The 17,843-nt window shown below is 38.5% G+C and overlaps 1 long non-coding RNA gene across 1 annotated transcript in view; it reads left to right on the plus strand.

Moving 5' to 3' along the window:
- Positions 1-3,883: 3,883 nt before the first annotated feature.
- LOC103901943 overlaps positions 3,884-17,843 on the plus strand; it is a 104,845-nt gene continuing 90,885 nt past the window's right edge. Inside the window, exons 1-2 of the long non-coding RNA XR_657758.2 lie at positions 3,884-4,168; positions 11,217-11,265. This is a non-coding gene — a long non-coding RNA (uncharacterized LOC103901943). The remainder of the gene's footprint in view (positions 4,169-11,216; positions 11,266-17,843) is intronic.

Here is a 17,843-nt window from a genome sequence, read left to right on the forward strand (position 1 = left end):
CTTTCCTTTTTTCTGCCTTTGTATTTTACCATTGTCTTCCAGCTTAAAATAAGCATATTATAAATTAAACGTATTAATAAAATTAGTGGTGTGTGATGTATTAATGGAGTAGGTGGGGAAATAAAGTTCTTTGAAGTCAGCTTTGGTTTTAGAAAAATCTAACTTGCCCACCTGAAGTAGCTGATATACTGAAATGCAAGTTTTGTTCTATGTTTCATTTCTTTTTTTTCCTCTTCCCCCCAGTGATTCTTACTGGTGAAAAGCTTCCAGCCTAGCAGTGATAGTTACTGAAAATTCAGATAGTAGAAGGCTCAGTAGGTGAACAGCACAGCATTGTAGGAGCTCAGAGTCTCCGATGCTAGAGTGGCATATATGAATGGCAATGTTATGTCATAGTTTTGGCCATCGTCTCTTCCAGAAGCGGCTGATGCACAAGTGGAAGCTGAAAGTTACTAATCACCTCACAGTGCTTGCTGCACAGTGCTCTACATGCATAATTTTCTGGGACCCTCTAGCAATATGCTCATGGCTCGGGGATGAAAAGGATAAAATCCTGATTCCTTTGAAATCAATTAGAGATTTACAATTGACTTGAAGTAAGGAATCATTGGTCATAAAGTAGTGGGCCAAAATTATGGTACTAAACATAGAAGAAATGAGGGCAAAAATAAGTCACTCCAATTGAGTAGCTGAAACTAAAAAGCAAAACGAACAAACAAAAAAAGCCTTTGGATGATATGTCCAATATGCTTTCTACCAGCTCCCAACAAAACAAAGGTAGTTCATGACCAGTGAAGCCTACTTTCCTATGGATTCATTTCTTGAAGTTAATTGAATTTTGATATTTAAAATTGTGTGTGGGTCTGATGGAAGTTTTTACTCTGAAGTAATGAAGCAGTTAGAAGGTCTTTTTCTTCTACAGATTTTCCATATTTGCTTGTGAGGATGCCAGCAAAATTTCTCTCCTCCGTTCATTTGACCTATATTTGATATGGGATGGAGATCTCAAAGCTACTGAGTTTCTCAAAAATACACCTGAAACCTCTGATCTTAAATTTGATCAACATTGGCCGATGATTTGAAGCGATTTTAGGTGGCATAGATGCACACAGTGTAATCACATACACAGTCAGCTCCCTAACCTCAAAATCAAGGTAAAAAGAATGAATGTGTTATTTCTAACAGAGAACCCTTTTAGGAGCAACTAGAGATTTTCTACAACAGGAACTGCAAATATGCTTAGCTGTACGAATACTTCATTTATAAGATAATAAGAATTTTACACAGTTTTCTAGAAGGAAAGAGATTTGTATTCATCAGCAAAGCTCTACTAGTTACCTATTCCAGTGCTTCCCTATGTTTCTTCATGCATTGCCCAAGGCTGACAAAAGTTCATTTAAAAGCAAAAGAAATGCCAGATACCACCTTCCTCTCCTGCAGCCGCCCTGGAGCAATTATGACAAGAGTATTTAACTTACAAATCAAAATGACGCTAAGAGGACCCACCCTCACAAACCGAAACAGGAATAAATTTTTTCATTTAGCTTTCCAAGAAGGAGAAGGTTGCATGAGCTTTCTGCTAATTATACTGTCTTTGAATGAAAAGCCTTTGTGTTCCACCTTTAAGTGTAGTCTTGTCTTTTTTATGTCAGTATTTTAAGTGTCTATCCACCATCGTTTATCCACATCCTGATCTTGTCCTGTCTTGGATAAGTTCCTTGCTGGCTTCACTGAGAACAACATTGTTCCATAGTAACACTGTTAGTAAATTCTCTGTCTGTTGTTCTGGCCATATTACCTTCTTTTGTGCCTCAAGGAGCTGGCAAAGCTTCACTCCAGCCTGCATTTTGTTTCTTATCTTGTACTTTTGTTCTTTTCCAGCATTGCTAAGTTCAGTGTTGTTAATATCTTTCTAGACCTATCGCTGCAGTATTGCCTTTCTTGTCTGGTGCCACGCAAGGTGTGAATTCACAGGGCACACACTCTCCTTGCTGAGGAGTCTCATTTTCTTTAGGGCGCCTGCAAATTCATCTCATGATAAATGCTTGCTGTGCTCCTTAGAGAGAGAAGAGAGGGACTGTAAAACAGTTGGCTTTGTCCCACCTGTCTGCCATTTTAAGATTTCGGACTTCTCAGGTATAGGTAACTGCCTTTCTTGTAACTTCCTCCTTAGCGTAAATGTAATTGCATGTTCTTTCTTGCTGTTTCAGACATAATGCAGGTCTCCTCTTCCATTTCAGTTCTTATGTTAGATAGGAATATTGGACATTTGTTGTGCTAACCATTACTTCTTTCATTTGTAATCCTTATTCATTTTATGGTGGATTATTTAAGATCTTTACAGGATCTTTTCTTAAACTGTTAATATACTTGAGGACCAGTGAGAGGGGCAGGTAGTTAACGAGAGTTGAGCTTGTGCAATATCAATGACTTCCACTGGTTTTTGGTAGCAGGCTGTTGAACAGCTCATGGAAATCAGTTGGTGCACAACAGCCTAAGACAGAGCAACAGGCTCCGCTTTCACTGTTTAGATATTTTTTTTTCTTTTTTTATTTTATTTTGTTTTCCATTTCTGTTTTGTTTTCTTTTTCCCCTCATTATCTCTGTTGAGTATTAATACTGAATTTGAGATATGCAGCAGTGTTTATTGAAGGCATTCAGATGTCAGGAGCCAGACCTTCCCCTTGTCCTTTACTCCGTATCAAGATAAGTCTCACACTTTTATATTAAATAAAAAGGGTTGGGTTCCCTCTCTATGCCTTTTGGTTTTAGGTGGAGGTATTCTTCTGATTTTTTTACTGAACAAGGAAATTATCATGACATGCAGTTTTTGGGAACAGCCAGCAACACTCCGTGGCAGGGTGAGAGGAAACAAAGATTTGGCTTAAGTACTGCGGCTGAGTTTAGGTACAAATGCTGCAATACTGTAGGTGCTGTGTTGGACTGTGCTGCACACCCAGTACTTCAGAAGCCTACATTGGATTTTAACATGTGTATGCGCTTTGTTTCTGTTGCTGCAACTCTTCTTTGACTTTTTTTGAATTAGAAAAGACATGCCAACCTCCTTGCCATATACCTATTACTAATAATGCTTATGTGTTTTTTCAGTCTCATATACTTTCATACGTAAATTGGCTATCAAATTCCACCCTCAGTTTTAACCTGTAATAACTTCATTGCCTACAGTGCAATTTGCACTGGTGTAATTTAGATCAGAATCTGGATGCATATGTAAATGTGTGCATGTATGCACACATGTAATGCCTGCTTTCATTTTACAGTTAAAAATGAGTGAGAGGGAGAATCTGTTGATTTTTTTTTATGCTGAACAATTTTAGAGCAACTAGCAAGAGGAAAATAAATAAATTCAGGTTGTAGATGGATTTTGGAGTCATGCATGCACGTGCACACCTTTATAATGTATTCTGGTTCTTGTCAGTCCCAAGCAGTAACTTTTCTCCTTTCACCTGACTCACAATGCCGAATTTTCTGCGAGCCTCAAATCTCATATTTATTTTGCTTTGGGGAAAATGGAGGCAGGGATGTTTAAAAAAAAAAAAAGAAGAAAAAAAGGAAGAAAGAAACCCCCAAAACAGCAGCCCCCCCAGCCCCTGCTTCTATACCACCAGTCCAAACATGGAACATATTTTAGCAGAAGTGCCCCAGCTCTATCATATGTGCTGTGCAGAGTCATCATGGCCATGGTGCATAGCTGAGAGCCGGAAAGCAAACAGCTGCTGTAGCCTGATTTGAGTTAAAATAGTGTCAGTGTTTAGTCTGGCGCAGTGCTTCAGGAGAGATTGGCAGCTGGGTCAAACAAAGTCATTCCATTGGCTCCCTTCCCAGTAAGCTTCTGCTAGTATTTAGGTACTAGTGCAGCCTAGGCCCCTTTTCTCAGGGATAGCCTAACATCTGACCGCACCCTCTTTGCTTTTTAAAAAATGCCTTTTCACTCTTTAAGATAAATCCACTATTATACAATCTGCCACTAATTGTGTATTAAGACTTTTTTCTCTCGAAAGCTGACGCATCCTGCTCTCAACGTGGTGTAGAAAGCGGGCTGTTACAGTGCTGGATTAATAAAAGGGGCCTTTATGGTTTGTGAAAGAATATCTCTGTGCTTAGGCAGGAAACTTTTTGATCCACAGAAAAGCCAGACGACATCTAGGTAAGGCCGTGTATCAAATCTGCTTTTATGGGATAGTGGTGCAGCGAGCGCTGTTAATTGCAATTGCTTAATGTTTGCATGCCCGTTTTGATAAGCTTTTTCAGAAAGTTTAGGAAATAGCTGCTCCCGTGTACCGAGCCCTTTCTCTCCTCCCCCCTCCTCACTCCTCCTATGCCTTTAACGCTTGCAAAATCTTGTAATGATCTGCTTAGTTTTCGCTGAAATACGCGCGGGCGCCTCGCTTCTTTTTGGAGAGGGGTTTCTTGCAGAGGCGCACAGCAGAAAGTTCTGCTGTCGGACCCAACTGCTCTTAAAAGTGGAGTAGCTAGGAAGAATTTACAGGGAAAGCTTTCAACTGTTACTGACTGCCTGTGCAATCATTTAAAAGTAGTTGAAAACTGCTTTGAACTAACAAGGGTTTAATTACGGAAAAGTTTAATGTGGCGATGGAAGGAATATTAAGTAAGTTGTCTTTGTCTCATACTTTTTAATTTTAGTTGTTGCTTTAGCCTGTTGGGTCACATTTTTTGTCAGCGCTGAAGGCTGCCATGAATTGGTAATGAGGGCCCCTTTTTGCACATGATTTTGGCACTTGGCCAAAATCAACTTCCCAACGGCAAGCTTTCTCTAAAAGAACCTGAAGCATTTTTTTGTGATTAGGAATCATGTCTGAAAGCTGCCACAACCAGTTGTGTAGGCATGTCAAAATGACTTTATACAGTATATCTGAAGCATTCAGGGGTGTGTGTGTGTGTGTGTTTTTTCCTCGTGTACCAAATTGTTGCTATTATCATACTGAATTTCCGCAGCTTACGCACCTCCAAAAACCAGGCTACAGGGAGCTAAGGCATAATGAGGATCTTTGGTACCTTTATATTTTTCAACATGCCAAAGCAGCCCTAATTGTCACATTTAAGCAGGATACAGTATTAGGGGTTGCTTAAAACCCTTGTGGACGTAAAGCAGATGAATCTTTAAACTTTTAATCTCAGTAAATTATGCTCAGTGAACAGTAAGTAATGACATTTTCGAGAAGTTTCTTTGTTTGAATTGTGCGAGTGAAGCTTTTTGATATAACTGTTTAAAAAATACATGCCTAGATCCATTGGGGGGAAATTTGCAAGGAAAATCTCGGATGTACCTTTGGATTTATCCCGATTCCTTGAAGTCTGGGTATGGGTCTGATCTGTGAGACAGGGAGCAGGAGCTGCGTTGTCCTTTGTTGTTTAAAAGGGGGAAAGGGAGTTAGTCTAAACATTAATAAGGAGCTGTGAAAGTTCACATTTCAAGAGTGCTCAGAGTTTCAAAACTTGTGGAGATCATCAGTGCAATAAATGGGTGATTATTCCTCGCTGATATTATATAAACAAGTCTGGCACTGTAAGTGAATACATTATTATTGTACACTTGAACGTTTTGTGAATTTAATCTGTATTTAACAAAGCAACCCAGCAATTGGAAATTAAGGACCTCCGATTACATGCTGTCTATACTCTACCCTAGTGTCTTTTCCATGTGCATTCAATGTAAAGACAAAATGCGTTAGGCAGCATTTTTGTTAGGTATTTTTATTTTACATAACAGCACTTGTGGCTATAGCCGAGGAGTTGCTCGTTTCTTCCTGTATGTGTTGTTTGCTTATAAGCAATACCATACTTCAGCAGCAATATCAATGTGGAACAGCCTTTTCGCACCTTCCCCTGCCCCCCCAGCCTTGATCCCTTTTGCAGTAGTTCCTGCTGTTAAAATGGGCTTTACAGGTATTGTCTTTCTTCTGTTAAACCGTACATTTTCTGTAAGGTGTATGTGTGTGTGTGTGTTTCCTTTATTACATAATGAAAGACATATAGCTAGATTGGGGAAAAAACTCGAGCTTTATAGACTCTTCAGTATCTGTACTTTCATATAACTTGCCTGGGAGAGTTTGTTCATTGTTACGTTGCAGGAGACTGAGTTACAATTCTCGAAAGTCTCCTACGAGTTTAACTGTAGCACGTTGTATTTACAATGAAAGAAAGCAGACAAGAGTAAGATGTTGAAAAAAGTAGGAGGAGAACATTAGTAAAATAAAATGCATAGGACTTAATTGCATTTTTCTGGGATTTCTAAAAAGTTTTACAACAGGGAAAAATACATTACAGTTGATTCCTATTTTAATGTAAAGCATTGCCAGAAAATGACCATACTGGGTGCAAAAGTAAATGTGATAGTAGAATTTTCACAAATTGTTATGGAATTTATTTGCTGGTGTGTGGAAGTAATCTCTCCTGAGTTACTAAATTAGGTACAGTTAATTTAAAATATGCATATACACATCTAGTTACTGCAAAACTAACTTTAAAATGTTTTACTGTGATATTCCCACTTTTACTGAGAAGGTTTTACTGTGAAATAATGAACACATGCTAGTGCACTACTTCTAGAGGTTTTCATTTCTGTTTTGGTTGGTGAAGGGTTGTGTTATAAATCACAGCAAGTTACGCTCCAAAAACTTTGTAAGCACTTTCTAAATCCAGAGTCAAATTTTGTCTGATAACATGCCTGAAGTGTAAAATCTACTATATGAGGTAACAGAGAGTTTTGCTTAAAAACTGAAAATATTATAAATTTGGCTTCTGATTGCAGACACTAAATTAACATTTTCCTTCATCAAGAAATGTATTGTCTGTATGAACATACAAAGAAGTCATGTTTCCATCAGATAAATCAGCATTCTGTATTCATAAGTGTTAAGTGTAAAGTTTAAAACGTATAGACACCATATTCTGTTTTTAAATCCCAAACTGGTAGATTAAAGTTTCTTCTTTACAGTTAGGTCGATGAATAACTGGTTAGTTACTTTTCCTGAGACTACAAAAGGTGAAGGATATTAAGTATTCTCCATTATGCCATTTTTATTTTTAACAGCCCTCAGGAATAACGTGTCTCTAATCTTCCTACTTGGAGGGCTTTATGTTTTCTATTTGTTTGCAAACATATCATGAAAGACTGCAATTATAAAGCTTAACTTTGTTGTAATTTTGTATCTTAGATTTTAGTCCATAGAACTGTTGAACTCCCAGTTACCCATTTCAGTGCAGCAAACCAATTTATTCTCCATTTAAAATACAAATTCTTGCTTTGTAGTTGGCATTTTTAATGACCGTTAGACATTAATATTTCATGGTTTAGTGGTGCAGTGTAAGTGGTACATATTGTTATACACGTGAATAAAAGTTACAAATGTATTTATAAAAAACTTTCACTTATATGAAAAAAAAAAAACCTAAACACATTGTAGAACACTTTCAGTTTATCAAGAAAACATGAGGTCTTGTAAAAATAGCTTTATTCCTCAAAAGATTCTACTGCGTGTTTTAAAACTTTAGAAATGAAACAGGGTTGTTTTGTTTTGTCTTGTGGGGGGGAGGGTTTAGCAAGCATTTCATTCATATAAACTAAGCACTTTGTTCTATATGTTCTAAATTCCAGCAATGAGATAAATAAATTGCTGCATTGGATGGAACATAATTATTGAATTTTGGCAGAACTTCAGTGAACTCTGCCATGAAAGATTAATGTGCACAGTGCGCTCTTAGATTCTAAAGTAACAGAGTAAGATAAGGGGAGCGCATAACAGGCTCCAACCTTTGTGGTTTAGAGAAAATAGAAAACGATGGGCAAATGTTAACTTTTGGTATAAACTGCTAATGATAATGTTTTGTCATCTGGGTGATAAAAACTACAGGAGGAGACAAGAAAATCCAATTTAACACAAATTCTCTCCATTTCTTTCTTGCTCTGCTTCCCATTTTTCTGTATTAGAATAGTCACGATTGCTCTGTATTCTTACGAAAAGGAGAACATAGCAGGCAGACTACTTGCAGTATCCAGTAATGTAATGTGCTAATGAAATCCCTCCATATCAGCATGTCATATGTGGTTTTTCACTACAATTATGATTTTGGTTTGTGATTATGCTACAGTGATTTCAGAATACAAGTAAAATTGCACTGACTGGATAAAGGCTACATGTAGTCATACTAGTGTTTGTTATTACTCCCTCTCTCTTCTTTCTCTACCAAACCTTGATAGTTTAAAACATTTGCTTCAATTGACAAATTGTGGTTATAATCACAAAATCATATTCCTCTTGGCTTTTAAAGAATTACTGTGCCCAAATAATGTTTTTAATTGAGAACAAACATGTATTGTCCTGCCAGTCAAGCTCCCTTGGCAGGACCAATAGGATTGCAAAGACTTTTTAGTATTTTCAGTCAGTTCGCTGTAGGAGAGAACGGGCACGACATCAGCCCTGCTTGGGGAAAACGGCTGTGGCTTTGTCAGCGGTACCCTGCTCCCAGGAGTAATCCCTCTGCCTGCTCAGTCTCCCTGACACCCTGTACCTAAGCCCAGGTGTTTTCCCTTTTGCAGATGTGTGCTGCCCCGAGCACCAGCCCCTTGCCCTGGAGCTGGTTTCCAGTGGGTCTCAGGGACAGCGGCACGATGGGCAGGCTCCGGCATGGCTGCAGGCGTGCGGTCTGCCTGACTGGGTAGTTATGGGGGTATGGCTCCAGTGTGCCCAAAATGCCTGGAATCAGAGGGAGTTAGGCAGGGAGGATGCATCCATGGTGGGGTTTTTTTCTCTGTTTGTTTGTTTCTTGCTGCCAGACCGTTAACCTGCTGCTAAGGCAGAGTGCGTTCAACTCAGTGTTTTAAAATGGCAGGTATCCAGGATCCTGGATATATTTCATGACTTCAAAGACATTTCTGCTCTCCTTCCCAGTCACATCCTTAAGCTCATGATGACAGCGTTATGAGTGGGATAGTTAAAGATGTATAAGAGCAAGGAGCTGATCTAGTGCCCGTTGTAATCAGCAGAGAGAATCCCCCCGACTTTGTGGCTCTTTGGATCCAGCACCCTGTGACCTGGCTGCTCCGGGATGCCAAAAGCTGCCTCTTCCCCCTTAGTTCCTGACGGCACTAGCGTGACTGGCATTGCCACCTTCCTCAAGCAGCTTCGTTGTCTTCAATGGCACTCCTTGAAGAGGAAGGTTTACTGAGTAAAAGGCTTGAACATGCCTTCCTTGTGTTGTAAAGAAGCAGATGTCCGAGTGCTTATTTTGCCTATTTGCAGTCTTTTCCCTCGTCCTTCTCCCCATCTAAAAATTACTCTTGTGGCTGACCTTGATTATATCAATTCACATCACCATTTCAAGCAGAGTTCAGAAAGTGCAGCTACCTGGCTTCTCGTGTATCCCTATTGAAGTGCTGCTTTAGATAGTGTATGTCCAAGATGAAATGAATTCACATTATTTTGATAATTAGACATAATTTTCTTTCAGTAAGGTTGATTTTAGAATACCTCCATCTTCAAACAAAAAAAGCATATTTTTATCTTTTGTAGAGTACTGTAGAGTGCTTCAGTCTTTGTTTGCCCTGTATTTAGTTGGAAAACCTTTAACAAGTTACATTCAGAGTGTGCCTGTATTTTGAAGTAGACCACGATCCTTTTTTCTTTTAGGTCTAAGCAAGTCACAGAAATGAACATTTTTTTTAGCAATCTAAAATTGTTACCACAGATTATAGAATAGGAGGATGAATATTATGCCTTCTTTGCACGGATAATAAATGTATTTGCAATGTGAAGTCCGGTTATGCTTTTACAGCAGCGGGGTTATGGACTGTTAACATATTCAATCTCTTAAAATATTACGAACATTTTTGCAAAAGTTATATATACGACCCAGTGAACACCCCCTACATTATTTTAATGCATAATAGTTGGGTGAACGTTTAAATGCCTACCAGGTGTCACATGGGATGCTCTGAGATGACAAAAAAAGGTACATTAAAGCAAATCTTGCTGTTCCCTCTCTGCTGACCCGCAGAGTCCTGCCTGCCACAGAAGCAGCAGCTCTCCTGGGTGGTGTGAGACAGCGGCACTGGGACGCTTCTGCGCCTCGGTGCAGCTGTGCGTAGTGGCGGGGGGAGAGCGGTGGGAGGGCAGGAGCGAAGCCAAGGTACTTGCGACTGTACAGATCGGTTGTTGTTCTGCCTGGTAGAGACGGAGCGTAGCGGCTGTCTTGGGATCCTGGGCTGAGGTCTGCTTTGAGTCTTTCTCAAAGCGGGACGAGTTTCTTTCAGCTGCAGTCCCAGAGCCCTTGGCAGCACGCGGTGAAGTTACGTGGGCAGCGCAATGGGAGAGGGCTCAGTCCCGTGAGGGGTTCTCTGTGGCTTCATGAGTTACCGCAGAACTTAAGTCCTGAATTAAAGGCAGAAAATATGAGACAGGTGAATGTGGTTTTTTAGGCGTATAACAGTGTGGAAGCTTTTCTTTCAAGCATAGTAACTGATAAGCAGATTAAATTATGCTAAAGTGATGTTTGGGGTTTTTTTCAGTTGCCTGCACATTGTGCAGGTCAGCATAGCAAATTATCCTAAAATACAGTCTGTAAAATTGTGTATTTTACATTTGGCAAAGTTACACATACTGGTGTCCATTTCTGACGAGTCTGTCCTGGGCATGCCGGGTCTCCCAAGGGCTGAGCGTTACAAATGCTCAACCTTTCTCTTCCACTATGATATACAAAATTTTGTGTGTCAACATTACACTCTTCCAAAATATTGAAAGAGTGTTGTAAAGAAGAAAAGACATCTGAAATCTTTTTGTTGTTGTTGTCAGAAATGAGGAACAGTGATGTAAAAAAGCTGTTACATTTGGGTGGGACAGAGGGGAATAGGGGAGGAAGGTTAAGTTTAGAAAGCCCAACCTAGTCATGTAACTCACAATGTTTGCAACCTATGAAAATATTTATGACAGAATTGAAATACCGTTAGGCTGACAGATCACAGTTGAAATTGCTTTTTGTAATCTCAGAGCATGGCCGAAGAAGCAAAGTATTTGACTATAATACTCCTGTATTAATAGTAGGAAAGAAACAAATATTGGAAAGGAATTACAAATACTTACAAGGTATCTCATTTTGGGGGCATACATTAGTTTGCTAAATTCCAATTCCCAGACTGGTAATCATGATTGTTAATGTATATCTTTTATGACTTTCAGAGCAAGAGAAGCCAACATTAGGAGCATGCATATTGTGATATCCTCAGCGGTAAGTACCCTAACTGCAATCAAGTTTATTACATTTTTGTAGAGTAGAGGCCTTTTCAAGACCACACTTGCTGCAGCTTAGTCACACAACAGCTTCAAATGTCGTTCTGGAATAATAGGGTAGTAATGTGATATACTCTATAATGAAAATCAGTGTAAAGCACAGGTGGTTGCTAGCATTTGTGTGGTCAGATATAAAAGCTTCACTATGGGTACAAGCTACTGCTTTCCCACTTGAGGAAAGTATAATTAAAAGTGGTTTCCAGATGTGCTGGCACACATCTGCCATTTTTAAAAGTGAGTTTTGCAAATACAAATTGAACTGTGTTGCATTTGTCATTATAAAGCTGTTGATGGGTTTTCAGGTAATAAAAAGGTTGGAAGCATCAACACCCCCACTGTGAAACTGAGGTGTCTTTAGACAACAGACAGTAGCATTTTATGTTCACATTGTGTTCTTAGGATTTTCTGTGAGTAGTTCATAGCTAAGCTGTGGCAAATATGCAAAATCTATCTGGACAACAATTAACATTTATTTCATGAAAACATGAGAGGTGATTCCTTGCTAGTGATTTTATTTGCTACCAGATAGATGCAGCAAGTTTGGGCTTTTTTGTTTGTTTGTTTGTTTTCAGTGCAGTGAAATAAATGCTACCCTAAAACCTTAGATTTCAGCTCCTTTATCCTAATTTTCAAGATGTGTAAATACTCAGAAAATAAGAAAAATATAACATGCTGGAAATTGACCTTTAATTTGTCTCAGAACAGAAAACAGAAGAAACCCTGTACTTATAGGCTTACATAATGCATCCTTAGTTGAACTATCTGGAAAAAAATAAATTAGAACAAAATTCATAAAAGGTGCTAGGCTTTAAAATCTTGTTGAGAGGAGATTACAGATCTTTTGATTTAGCTAAATATAGATTTTTAGGACAAACTGTTTGTCCTAATATCCACTTGATTTTGTTAGAACTAGTATTTCCCTTGGAAATGTTATTAAAATGAAATCCCTGTTTCAGAAGAAAGTTTTTGCAACTCCAGAAGTTTTAGTTACCACTGCTGCTTGGAACAAGCACAAGGGAAGAATTGCTGTACCTGCCATCTTCTTAACGACGCTTCTTCCAGCACTGCACCAATTACTGATACCTATGTCTTCCAGTTAATTTTAAAAAAAATGAAGGCTGGGACCTACTAGCCTGAGGGTCTTGGACTATTGACCAGGCTGCTAAATAATAAGAGAAGATTTTTTAAGTTGCTGTGTGTAATATTGCCTGACCTTTGCATATATTTCTTTTACTTACTTCCGCAGATGTGACTCGTAGCATTCCTTGTCAAGTGAGAGTCTAATACTTAACATTTTATTTTAGGGAAATACTGACACTGAGTAATTTAAATGTTTTCTGGATGTTTCCTCTTAGTTGGACTTTTGTGCATAGAAGTTGCTTTTTCCATTTAAATCTCTCTTTCTTGACTAAGCAGAATTGAAGCCCTCTTTTGAAGTGTGTGAATAATGGAATACTTTGTAAAAGATTCAGTTAGTCAGAAAAACAACTGCTCAGATCAAATAATTTTTTATATAAAACTTAACATGTAGTCCGTACTTAAATTTTTGGATTAACTTTTCTGTATGAAATATTGTAAATTGTTACAAAAGCATTGACAGATTCAGTGAGGGATTCAAAATGCGGCCTTGGTAGTAAAGGTAGCAAACTGTCCTATGTATTCTTCTTTTCCGTAATAACATAATAACTCGGTAAGGTCCTAGTGCCGGTAAACGAGAGTGTTCTGGCTTGAACATTTTCACGTCACTGAGATAGAGGGTCCAGATCAGCACATAGCATCTGATCTGTGCCTGGGGCATCTTGAGGATGCAATGAAACAGATGATAATCAATAAGCAGGATATTAATAACTTCAGAGTGAAAATGCTGATTTCAGCAATATTGGCTGCTAGTACAGCAGACCTTTTTTTTACGTTGTAATGACTGGATATATTATAAATGTTCCATCTTGATATAAAGACTTCAAATCTGTGCTACCAGTGACTGTTTTACAAGTATGTATTTACTAACACATGCACATACATTTAATATTAAATTACATTTAAATCACTGTTTGCCCAGAAGGTAGGATTTTAACACCCAACTGTTATAAGTATTTTTTTTTTTTTCCTGGCAAAATGCCATTCAACATCAAACTTAGAAATGTCTACAAAAATACAGACATTTAGATGTGAAAATGTGTAAACTGAACACTACCTAGGCACTTAACTCACAGTCTGTTGCAATTAAGGCTTGTTAGTGGTTACTCCCCTGAACTGGCTATTCATGTCAGAGACCAGCCCTGGCCAGACCCACAGCCCAGTTCGCAGTTTTGTACATAACCTTTTTGTGTAAAGGGTCAATTTTCATAGAAGCTCAGATGGGTTAGACAAAATAAGTAGCTTACTGAAAAAATAGATTATTTAAATATTGGGGGTTTTATGTCCTTGGTAACTGCAGAATTTTGAGTGCTTGTTGATTAATCGTATTCTTATTAGTTGGAAAGTAAAATGCTGACCTGACAGGGGGAGATGTCAAAAAGTCTTTTGGGGTTGTGCATCAAGGGGCATGAAGAAGGCAGTTTATTGGATGGCGAGGATCTTGCCTTGACCGATAGATGCAGAAGACAAGCCACCAAGGACATATCTCCCCTCAAGTGCAACAAACCTGTCCAGTGTACTTAAAACAGCTGAGGCAATACTCTTCTGTGGTATAAACCTCTGCCAGACACTGAGTACAATTTTATAAGAGGCCAGTGGGTTGATGACTGTGAGTGGAGAAACTCTTATGTATATATATGATACCGTTGCTGCTATTTATTGCCAGTTTTGCAAGGACATTCTTTTCTGAACATCTATATCCTTGTTTTTGGTAGTATTCCAGAGTTCAGCAAGTGCAATGCACCCTATTTCACCCAGAAAAAATTTGAAAACCCCTGCTTTATGTTGCATTTTATCTCTATTTAGAACATTTTTTTGCCTTGGGCCTTGAGTTGTTGATTTTAATACTTTCTTGTAAATCAGGATCACTGCCAGCATTTCTTATGTCTTCCAGATACCTATTCTTCATCTTAAGTTAAAGACGTCTGTCTGTGGCTTCATAATTAGTTTCTATAAGAAAATAGTCTATAATGTTAGAAATCGTTGAGTAAAGCCTTGGGAAGAGTAAGCCACAGAAAAAGGAGGACTCATTACTATTAAGACTATTTTAAAAAATTCTTCATCTTAAGTTAAAGACGTCTGTCTGTGGCTTCATAATTAGTTTTTCTATAAGAATAGTCTATAATGTTAGAAATCGTTGAGTAAAGCCTTGGGAAGAGTAAGCCACAGAAAAAAGGGGACTCATTACTATTAAGACTATTTTAAAAATTTTATAAAGGTTGGGGGAAGGTGAATCAGATCAACTTAAATATTTAGTATCAGTAATTTTGAAATATTTCATTTTGGTTTGATTTTCTACATACCTATATTAGTCTTTGGGGGAAAAAGAAAAAAAAAAGGTAATTTTGAACTTTAAACCAGAACTTCTTCATCTTGAAAATATCTAAATAGAATAATTGAGCAATTTCAAAACACTCTCTGCTCTTTTAAATGGCAAATGAATTGACACATTTCCTTGCAAATACCTTTGCTTTTAATGAACCAGCCTTTTCTGAGGGAAAATTGTCTAAAATATTTCCTGCTAACTGTATCATGTGACAAACATATTATATATTTTGTACTTCTTTAATCTTTGTGCTTGTGGTTTTGTACAATGTGAAACATTAACAAATTATCAATTTAAGCTGTGAGTTTTCTTGTTCCTTCTTAGACAGAATGAAGTAAACGATAGCAGAAACATATGGAAAATCTAGTTCAAAGGCTTTGGCTGTGGATAAGCCTCATTTATGCATGTAAATAAGACCACTGAAACCACCAAAAGTTGTGTGCTTATTGATTTACTCAAGGTCAGTATGTTACACCATTATAAATATATCTTGTATGAGACCTGCACACAGGTCATAACGCTGCAAATAAGCTTGAATGCAGCCATGCAGTAAGTTGCTGCCCTGGGCTTTCGTCTCCTTTAGGTTTTCCTCCAGCACCTGGAAAACCTGTGCAGTACACACCTGTAGCCAAAGCAGCGTTACGTACTGCAGCATGACTAGCAACAAGACAGAGTCCTTGGGAAACCAAAGGTGGTCTCCACGGAGGCCCCATATCCCACTGTCTGGCTGCGTGACCCTAGTAACTTGCCTTCTCCCAGCATCAGCCCTCCGTTTAACTGGGCTGAAAATCCCTTGGTATTTTGCTGTTTCCTAATATCATCCTGTTGAAATGTTTCAGCATTGTTTAAGGAAGGCTTAAAGACACAGCTCTTAATAGGATTGTCATTCAAACTGATTATACCGTTGCTTTTAAAATTTCTTATGAAGGAATATCTGCTCTCAGCCAGAAATGTGGGCACTGTGCCTTCTATTCTTGTGCTGGGCTGTCAGCTGTGGCACTAGCACTGAAGACGAATATATCCCCTCCTCACCTGTTTTGCTAAGACCATTTCTATATTCTTTGCTAATCAAATGCTTCAGAATTGAGATTATTTCTGATCAGTGCTGATTCAACGGCTAGAGGCACTGAACAGCGAATATATTCTAAATATTTATTATTTGCATTTTTCTGTGATGCAGTTAAGGGAGCTTTTTATTTTGAGCTATCCAGTCTCTTGTTAGAACTGGCTTCCAAGTTCAGATGATTAAAGGGATATTGTGTATCTCTGAGAAATGAGCTTTAGCCATTTAGGAACAGGGCCTGAGTTTCTCTCTCTGTCAGTAGTTACGTTTAAATGCACGTCTGCTCAGTGAGTGCAATTGCTGTTGACTGACACTCCCTGCTTAGTTGTGAGTGTGTTGGTAGTCTGGAGTGTGATACCCTGCTTTGGGCACTGTACAGCAAGAAGGAGGCAGAGTACAATGACGATAATTAGAGGTCTTGAAGATCTGATTTACAAGGAAAGTTTGAATGAAGTGGAGTCATTAGCCAAATGTGTTACGAAAGACAAGAATAACTGGTGCTGCCTTGCAGAAGCATGGTGGACTAGATGATCCTTTGTGTTCCCTTCAGCCTATATTCCCATTCCCTCCATCATTTTCCCCCTTCTCCTATTACTTCACCCCCATCCACCCCCAACACACACAGTTTTTTAACATTTCAGGGAGAATCTGTGCACAGAGCTTTTCAGTATTAAGCTTGTAAAGAGTTGGTCAGAAAAATTTAACTTCTTTCATTATGATAACATTTCATGTCTGGCAAACAGATTTGTAAGGCAAGCGCTACTTTAGTGGATGACATTTGGGAAAAGAAGTCTCTTCAGCCTTTATCATGGCTCCTTTTTGCAGCTGTATTTCCTGGTACTGTGCCTGAATACCTGCGTTGCTTTCTGAAATGAGGAGGAACAACCCTCCTGGAGCTCTTGGTCTGGGAGAAAATTCTCTGTGCTCTGCTTTTTCTCCATCCATAGGTCCATTGTCCCCAGAGACATCTGAAACGTGCCACTGAAAATTCAATGCGAAAGCCCCACTTCAGTAAAGCTTAAATAAAGGGCAGTACTTACTAGTGAATTGTGGATAGATTAAAAAAAAAGAAAAAACTACCAGAAACCCCAAACCCTAACAAATTGTGTGTTATTTCAGCTTCAGGATGGCAGCTTCCTAAATGGCTAAGAAAGTGCCTATGGGAAGATCCCGTATTTATAGGATAGTTGAAGATAAATTGGGGTTTGAACATTGTGGTAATTTTGTTTGGATTTCACTTTAGCCTTTTCTTACCACTGGAAGAAACAGACGTGTACAATGCTGAGAATGTGTGTCTAATGCTAAACAAATCCTTTTGCACATGCAAAAGATGAGTACATGGAGCTTGTGTTTTGCCAATGGATTCAGTAACATACTATGAATAAGCTTGGAGAACACGCAAATGACAAAGTTTTGATAAAAAATGGTAAACTGCAAAGTCTTGTTATGCTAGCTAGAGCTGCAGTAGACTACCATATCTTCCTTTAAAAGATGATGGATGTTGAACACTGACAAATGCATCAAATACCGTCAAAGTTATGTAGGTAGATAGGTAACTTGTTGTCAAAAGTGTTTAAAGTAATGTTCAGATTTCTCCTTTGATGTGAGCTGGGGAGTTTGTAGGGCAGAGTGTGTCTCATAACACGGTGAAAAACACCTGTCTGTTTCGTCCTGAGCAACCAGGTATCTTATTAAGTGCTGACTGTTTGCCTCAATGCTCTACAAGGAAAATTTACAACCCCTGTTTGCCATGAAGTTCTCAAATTGGAAAGCAAACATAGGCTGCAGACAAAATACACCAGGAAATCCAAAACAAATCTATTAGAGCAAATAGAAAACATCAACAAAAAAAGCTGGAGTAAGGGAGCAGAAGGCGTGTTGGAGATGTTTGTTGTCTTTCAAGAAAATGAAGAAAATTCCAATTTGTTGTGTTCTGCATATGAGTGAAAAAAAGAAAAAGAAAATCCAACTATGTGGAATGCAGGAAAGA

This window comes from Aptenodytes forsteri, unplaced genomic scaffold (genome assembly GCF_000699145.1).
Source record: "Aptenodytes forsteri isolate BGI_AS27 unplaced genomic scaffold, ASM69914v1 Scaffold2, whole genome shotgun sequence".
NCBI lineage: Eukaryota > Metazoa > Chordata > Aves > Sphenisciformes > Spheniscidae > Aptenodytes > Aptenodytes forsteri.